Below are 8,749 nucleotides of genomic sequence, written 5' to 3'. Positions count from 1 at the left end.
AGAAAATGTATGAAAGATCAATCACCACATCAATCTTGTATTTTGTGTAGTTAGAACCATATTAGCTAATAAACTATGCTCTTCAGTGAGAAAAATACAAAGCAATCATCACAAGTAGCACAGAAAAAATTTCAGATATTGAACATTCCAAGATCAAAGATATTTAATTGTAGTATAAACCACAGCCTAAGCCAACAAACAAATAAATGACATTCTTAAAGAAAATTTGAGAGTAACCCAAATACTTGAAAAGAGATCCAATAAAGAAGCAAGAGCTAGAACAAATGTAAACACTATGGAGTACTTAAATCTTTCTGCAACTAAACTTACTAATTCCTGCAATCCTGGTCAGTTGAACCCGAAAAGAAATAGTAATAAATAGATTTTTATGTAAAAAAGCTACTACGCAGGTTATGGAACTATCTCCTAATTAAACTAGACATTGCTCTTGTTAACAGGAGAACCCTACTCCAATTCAAATTTAAGTGGGAACTTGAGGAACTCTACACAGAAATTAAAGATTAAGAACTCCAAAAAAAAGTGAAAAAAAAGAGTTTATGTTCCATGTAGTGTTCAAAGTAATTACACTATCAGATAGTAATGACGGAAAGACAAACACAATTACCAAACAAATGCACCTAAACAGAAAAACTATACTATTCGACTTTGGAATTAGCTCAATGTGTTGTGCTAGTGAAATCACTTGCAAAGTCACTTATTCACAATCTTATCATAAATATGTATATATATGCAAGTGATAAGTACATATTGGATAGAGCATTTATAATGTATATGGGTGTATGTGAACAGAAGGATAAGGCACCAGGTGGAACATGAGAGCACTCTATGAAATAGTAACAAGAAATGATCTTGGAAGACACAATTTGCAGACAAGTTTTACAATTTAATTAAACTTTTATCTCAGAAGATGCTTCTTCAGATGAATCCTCTCTATAGATAGGAGTTTGGCAGGCAATAGACAACAGTATATAAGAAACTCGACAGAAACTTTAAAAACATATACAAACTCAGAGAAATACTTAGCAAGTCAATCTCACCATATACGAACATGTCTTTAATCAATTGCGACAAAAAAAAGGCACTGCTTTACTTTGAAATTGTAGTCCAATTAAACAGAAGGGGGCAGCGTGAACAAGAGCTAATGACTATTGAAAAACTTGCAGAATCTAAGAGTAATAGAAAACAAGTAAAATAATGTTTTTTTCCTATAAGAATTCTGTCAACTATAGTATGCGTTTGAAAACATTTAAGAAAGACTAACTTCTATTCCTCTACCACCCAAGGATGTGGTGTAGCGGATGGGGCTGCTCCACCCTTAACCAGAGGTCTTGGGTTCGAGCCTTGGAAATGGAAAATCCTTGGTAGGGAGCACTTCCCCCCAAATGGGGCCCTATGCGGCGCGAATCCGAATATAGTCGGGCTCCAATGTGGGTACTGGACACCGAATGGGAAACCAAAAGAAAAAACTTCTATTCCTCTTAACCCATTTTCGAAAAGCAAGAAACGAGATATCTTGCTTATTGCTGGACGTCCTATATTTAAATAAAATCTGAAGTCGTACTCAATCGTAAAATGGCCACTACCCACTATATATAACAAAATACTAAAAAAATAAAGACATATGGAATCAATGATTTGTTTTCAATCATATGGTCTAATTAGAACTTGGTTTAGTAAAATTTTGTATAGTGTTCAGAACCAATTTAAATGTTTGAGCTATCTTAATTGGAATCACAATATTAGTTTATTTTTGCCATTTTAATTTCAGTGAAATTGAGATAAAACCGTCAGGAAAAATTGAAAAGTCCCAATAAATCAGAGAAAAGAAAGATTTATCTAGAATACCTAAATGGCACCGTAGAATCAGACATGAAGAATTATTGTATTTGGTGTTATCATATCACCAAAGCGAAGACCAACATTCATATATCTACAAGTGGGAATCACAACCCTACTAATCTGAACCAAAATTAACATAAAAGGGGTAGAATTTCAAACCTTTCCTTGATGACAAGGAACCCTAGTGAGCAGTTGATTCAACGGAGGTGAGGAGTTTTTTTTTTCTTTCCTCGTAGAAATTAAATCTAGATGTGATAGCAGTTGCAGGGGAGCGGATGAGTAATTTCTTTTATTCTTCAAAATGAAAGTGATTTGATTCAAGGGAAAGGGTAAGGGTTCTTTTTGAGGTGGGGGGGGGGGGGGGGGTTAGCGGGAGGGTGGGTTGAAAAAAAAGAGGCGGAAAAAAGGTGGCGCCTTTTTTTATTTTATTGACTGATCTATTTAATGACCGGATATTAATGCTTTTAAGGACCAAATACTGTCCCTTCGTTAATGTTGAGCTAAAAAGTGTCTTTAACGTCTGGAAAAAAATTCGGCTACTATTAATATACTTCTAACGACGGGATTTATGTCCTTTCATTAAGAAGTGGTCGTTAAAAATATAATTTCTTGTAGTGTTGGTACATCCCTTCAGGGACTTGATACATGCCCTGTGGAAGAGGTGGTAACTCCTGAACAAAATTTACCCCTTGTGCATCCTTTTCTGCCAACTTCTTTGATAACAGATCCACCGTGGTTTGCAATTGAGCAAAGGCATGATCTCTCTCATGGTTTTCTTTTGCAACGGCAGCTAGTGATGGACTACCATAAGAAAGACTCTCACCATCAGTTGAATGCCAAGCTTGATTGTGGGTGGTGAGTTTATCAAGCAAGCGGGTGATGACGACAAATGACTTGTCCATGAAGCATCCTCCCGCGGCAGTATTGACAGCAATCTGATTCATTGTATCTAAGCCCTTGTAGAATTTCTCCATGAGAATAGCATCTGGAAACCCGTGAGTTGGAGATTGAGCTAGATAATACTTGAACCGCTCCCATGCTGAATATAATTGTTCCCCCGGGAGCTGTTTGAACTCAAAGATCTTATCTCAAAGTTCAGCCTTTTTGCTCGGTGGGAACCACTTCTTAATAAATGTGTTGGCCAGCTCGCTCCAGGTATGGATAGAATTTCTAGGAAGCTTTTCATACCATTCCCTTGCTTGGCTAGCCAATGAATATTTGAAGACCCATAACCGCAGTGCATCAGCAGAAACAACACCTTGGGATTGTTGAGAACATACATGCAAGAAGTTCTTCAAATGTCGAAGTGGACAATCCTCCGAAGAATTTCGGAAATAACCTTCAAGCTTCAGCAGCTGATAGATAGAACTATCAATTTTGAAAGTAGCATTTCCGGTTCTAGGAGGAACCACAGCAGAAGCATAGTCAACTTTATTGATGAATTTCGCGAATATATTTTCATCTCCATCCTCTTCTGGTGCAGGTGGGTTCACTTGGAGTCCACCTTGGATTCCTTGATTCCTATTCGGTCTTCCTGCCATGTTCACCTGGTTCACCACAACAGCAAACGAGGTATGATGGAATAGAAAAAGTTTTAAAGAAGAGTACAACACAATCAGTAATTTCTAAACCGTATTCCCCGGCAACGACGTCAAAATTTGATACGCTCAAATTACACCTATTAATAGCGTAAAGCGGAAGTTGTCAAATATAGTAACCCAAACAAGGTTGGGGTCGAATCCCACAGGGAATATGGAGAGAAAAGGCTACTAATCGTATGTGATACTAGTCTTTAAAGACTTTAATCCTATTCCTGAGAGTTTGAAATGTTTGTTAAATAATGTAATTGAATGTTTTGACTGGAATAGTATTTAATGCGAGATAAAGACTAAGGTTGTGTTACCCAACTTGATTAGATATTATGCTTCAGGTTTCAACGTGATATATTTCTAACAGTTGTTCTATGAATATGCACTTGATCTCTTAAGGACTTCCTAATGTTTCCCAACAGTTAAGTAGTATTTCCTCTTTGTGATTCTTCCGAATATAAAAGAGTTGCAATCGAAAAGCGACCAATAATGGCAATTTAGACTTGTTCTTATCCCTAAGTTAGTCTATTAAACGAGGGTTAACGCCTCGAGTCATTGTTATTCAATATTACCAATACTAACTCTCTTTCCCAAGAAAAGTTAATATAATGGCTTAGGCTAATGCTTGCAATCATTAACCAATGCTAACGCACAAAGATATAATAAATACTAACAACCATTATGCATATATCAATAGTAGAAACCCATTCACATAATATCCATCATGGGATCCACAACCTTAGCGTTAAAATTAGCTACTCATAATTTTTGCTAACAAACAAAGCTTAAAAGTTAACAGAATATACTTACGATGCGAATACAATATGGAATGAAAGTGAAGTTGTTGCTTTAAATTCTCCAACCACTTCTAATATTAAAGACCTAAAGTTAATGCTCCCAAGACAAATCTGAAAAAAAAAAAATTAAAACCCTACTTTAAGTATTTATAGGGCCAAAAATCGCGCCATGTTTCTAGACAAAAACACCCTTATGTGTCAGCATTACGGACCGTAACACAGGTTACGGTCCGTCCTTCGGTTCGTCTTTTTGTCGGCATGATGTCACGGCCACTATGCGACGGACCATAACTCAGGTTACGGTCCGTATCTCCCAGCGGATCATGGCCTCAGTCTTCAGTGATCAATGCGCTATGCCATGACGTTACGCCCCGTAACCTAAGTTACAGACCGTCCTTCTGGGGCGTAACCTGTTACACTACTTGGCAACTTTCTTAAAATTTTCCTCAGCTTACGGTACACGTTACGGCCCGTAACATGAGTTACGGACCGTCCTTCATAGCGGCACGTATCCTCTCTGGTACGGATCACGTTACGGCCTGTAACATGAGTTACGGACCGTCATTTAGCTCCAAGTTCTCCGTTTTTCAGCCTTTCTTGTCATTTCCGATCCTTATTCAACCAACCCTATAAAATACAAAAATAACATAAGAAACGATCTAAAAACACTTAAAAACAAGCAACACTTCTAGTTACAAAGGCATAAAATGTGCCGAAATTCACGGCACATCAGGTTCCTATCTCTATTGTGTCCGACAGGGGTACAACGTTCACATCTAGATTTTAGGAGCATTTTCATGAGGATTTGGGTACTAGGTTTGACCTTAGTACAACATTCCACCCTCAGACTGACGAGCAGTCTAAGTGGATTATTCAGGTTCTTGAAGATATTCTTCGGGCTTGTCAAATAGACTTTAGTGGTCATTGGGATCAGTTCTTGCCATTAGCCGAATTTGCATCTAATAATAGCTACCACTCGAGTATTGATATGGCTCCGTTTGAGGCATTGTATGGAAGGAGGTGTAGGCCTCCTATTAGGTAGTATGATGCATTTGAGGTGAGACCTTAGAGTACTGATCTTCTGAGAGAGCCCTTAGAGAAGGTGAATGGGATTCAAGCTAAGCTTCTGGCAGCACAGAGTAGGCAAAAGGAGTATGCGGACCATAAGGTTCGAGATCTTGAGTTTGGAAAGGGAGAGCAAGTATTATTAAAGGTCTCACCCATGAAGGGTATGATGAGGTTTGAGAAGAAGGGAAAGCTTAGCCCGAGGTACATTGGACCATTTGAGAGTCTCATGAGTGTAGGGGAGGTAGCTTATGAGTTGGATTTACCTCCGATTCTATCAGGCGTTCTTTCGGTATCTCACGTTTCGATGTTGAAAAGGTTCATAATCCGTTAAGATTCGGTGTTGCTAGATGAGAACTTGTCATATGAGGAAGATCCTATCGTTATCTGAGATAAGGATGTTCGCAAGTAGAGGTCCAAGGAAATAGCCTCCGTGAAAATTCAGTGGCAGAATCGTCCGGTGGAGGATGCTACTTGGGAAACAGAATCTGATATGCTTAGCAAGTATCCTCAGCTTTTCGCCTTGTCAGGTAACTTTTCCCTAGATTTCTCATCCTTATCCGTTCGGGGACGAATGGTGTTTTAATTGGTATCTGGTGTAACGATCCTCCCGGTCATTATGGAAAATATTGGATCACCCCACCAATAGAACCTTCCCAAGGGTAGAATGAGCTAATAGAAACTCGATTATGTAAGTCTAAGAACTTAAAACTTGAATTCTTTGTGATTTTGTTTGATTGTGTTTAGTTCATCAGGGGGGTGACATAGAAAATTAGAACTCTATTGCGAATTCCGAGGCCACGGCTGATTTGGTATGGTGTTTTTATGTCTATGAGCATGTCTGTTTATGTTTGTGAAGCCTCGGATGAAATGTTGAGTAATAGAGTGAAAAACTACGAAGAATTGCGTACTCACTGCCTCAGTAGTACCGTTGTGGCGGGGGTTGTACCGTTGCGGCGGTATCGCTGTAGCGACGGGCCTCTCGGCGGTGCGATCATTTGGGAATCGGGGTGTCCGCTATGGCGGGCACCAGACCGTTGTAGCGGAACTGCTACAGAGGGTCCAGGCTCTCCACAACGGAGGGGCAGATCGTTATGGTCCGCTATAGCGGGCACTTGGCTGCTATAGCGAGACCACCGCAGCAGCGTAATGATCACTGTAGCGGTCGACGGAAAGCAGTAACCATGTTTTAAAAACTTATCTTTATTCACAAAACTCCAACGCAGTTCCCCACAAGAACCTAGGGCGAATTTCCAAGCTAGGCCAAGAATATTCTTGAGAGGTAAGTCTTAACCATTTCCCTTCAATCACTACGTTATCTTCTTCATGATTATCATCCTTTTTACGGGTTTTCAATGGTGAATTAGTAATAGTAACCTTAGAACCTAATAGACCTTTTATAACTGATGGGTTGTGATTTTTATCATTTATTTATCATTTAAGGGCTTTGGTTAACTCCTCTTAATCAACAATTGAACCATTAGAGTCATGAACAAAGCGAATTGAGACTTAGGGTTTCATAAAAATAGTAGCTTGACCATGGAAACTGCTTGTACTAGATGTGTTGATTAAATATTGTTATAAATTGATCGTTAGTGGTTACTAAGGCCATTGTTAGGTTATTTTAGACCTAGAAATCATTCACTCACGGGAATGGGGCTAAAGGGAAGGGTGTTCTTGAATTAATTTTGTGACTAGGGTAAGTATGACTCATTGAGCATTCTAATTTCTAGACTTTGAGCGTTTCGAGGCTTTAAGGAAGGGAAAGGTTGTAGCAGAGTGATGCATATCATTCCAGCTCTACGTTGAGGTAGGTTACGATCTACTTGAGTTAGACTTTGATTAGTTGATTGTATGTGTTGTGAATTCGATAGGAGAAAGCATTTCTAGTCTTCAAACATAGTGTATGCTACTGATTGAGTGACCGTGTGGGCTTCGTGCCACTATTCATTGTGTTGAATCTACCGTTTGATGTTGTTGTGATGAGAAGTTAATATGACCTTCTTGCTGTAGTTGTGATACAAAATGATGATTTAAGCATTGATAATAAGAGGGCAAGAAATACTATTACGTATGGATATATGAAAAGGCACAGTTGACCGAATGAGGATATGACCTAGATTATGGGCTCGTGGTCCGAGGTTCATTCCGAAAATGAGTGGTACTTGATGTGGACCGCGTTCGAGGTTCTTTCCGAAGCGAAGGATTTATGGCTCGGGTCTGATGAGTATCCAAAACGAGGGGTACATGGACACCATGGGTCCCCTGCAGGTCATGACTACTGAGCAAGGACATCAGTTAGCATGTGTGCACAGCGAGATTATTGTTATTATTGGTAGAATTGTTCCTGTTGGTTTTTTCTGTAGACTTTGATTAGTTGATTGTATGTGTTGTGAATGCGGTAGGGGAAAGCATGTCTAGTCTTCAAACATAATGTATGTGTGTATGATTGAACTCCTATATGCTATTGATTGAGTTACCGTGTGGGCTTCGTGCCACTATTCATTGTATTGAATCTACCGTTTGATGTTGTTGTGATGAGAAGTTAATATGACCTTCTTGGTGTAGTTCTGATACAAAATGATGATTTAAGCATTGATAATAAGAGGGCAAGAAATTCTATTATGTATGGATATATGAAAAGGCACAGTTGACAGAATGAGGATATGACCTAGATTATGGGCTCATGGTCCGAAGTTCATTCCGAAAACGAGTGGTACTTGATGTGGACCTCGTACGAGGTTCTTTTCGAAGCGAAGGATTTATGGCTCGGGTCCGATGAGTATCCAAAATGAGTGGTACATGGACACCATGGGTCTCCTGCAGGTCATGACTACTAAGCAATGACATCAGTTAGCATGTGTGCACAGCGAGATTATTGTTATTGTTGGTAGAATTGTTCCCGTTGGTTTTTTTCTGTTGATTTGATTCTTGATATCTTTGGATGACTTGAATTGTAATATTCTTGGTTGACTCTTTGCTGGATTACTGATTTCGTGTCGTTGGCTGACTTGTCTATTTTATTGATTTTATGATGTATGCATGATACTAATCTTAGTTGACCCATGATATCTACCGGCACATAGTATTTGTATTGATACTACCTTGCTTCATTCATTTGAGTGCATATTGTGATCCAGATACTACTACCCGACCTCACATCTCACGTTGAGGCCATTTGCAGACAGATTTAAGTTGAGCTTCTATCCATGCCAGGCTGCCCGAAGATCTTCTTTTATGATGTCTATTTCCTACTCCAGATATTGTGGTTAATTTTGTAAACAGTTTTCATCCCCTAGACTTCTTTTAGATTAGAGTCCTTGTACGGTGACTTTCGGATTTTGGGGTTTTGTAATAGGTAGGACTTCCGCATTTACTTCACTGTTTACGGCATGACTTTTTTTTATTACTTTGTGCTTGAATGGGTAATAATTTATC

At 39.0% G+C, this 8,749-nt stretch overlaps 1 non-coding gene across 1 annotated transcript; it reads left to right on the top strand.

Moving 5' to 3' along the window:
- The first annotated feature begins 2,850 nt into the window (after window positions 1-2,850).
- Window positions 2,851-2,957, top strand: LOC132618962 (small nucleolar RNA R71). The gene has a single exon (XR_009574407.1). It is a non-coding gene; the product is annotated as a small nucleolar RNA R71 (small nucleolar RNA).
- Window positions 2,958-8,749: the final 5,792 nt, after the last annotated feature.

This window comes from Lycium barbarum, chromosome 1 (assembly GCF_019175385.1).
Source record: "Lycium barbarum isolate Lr01 chromosome 1, ASM1917538v2, whole genome shotgun sequence".
NCBI classification, from domain to species: Eukaryota; Viridiplantae; Streptophyta; class Magnoliopsida; order Solanales; family Solanaceae; genus Lycium; species Lycium barbarum.
The sequence above is the reverse complement of the archived record's forward strand: the minus strand, read 5'-3'. Positions and strand labels throughout refer to the sequence as shown.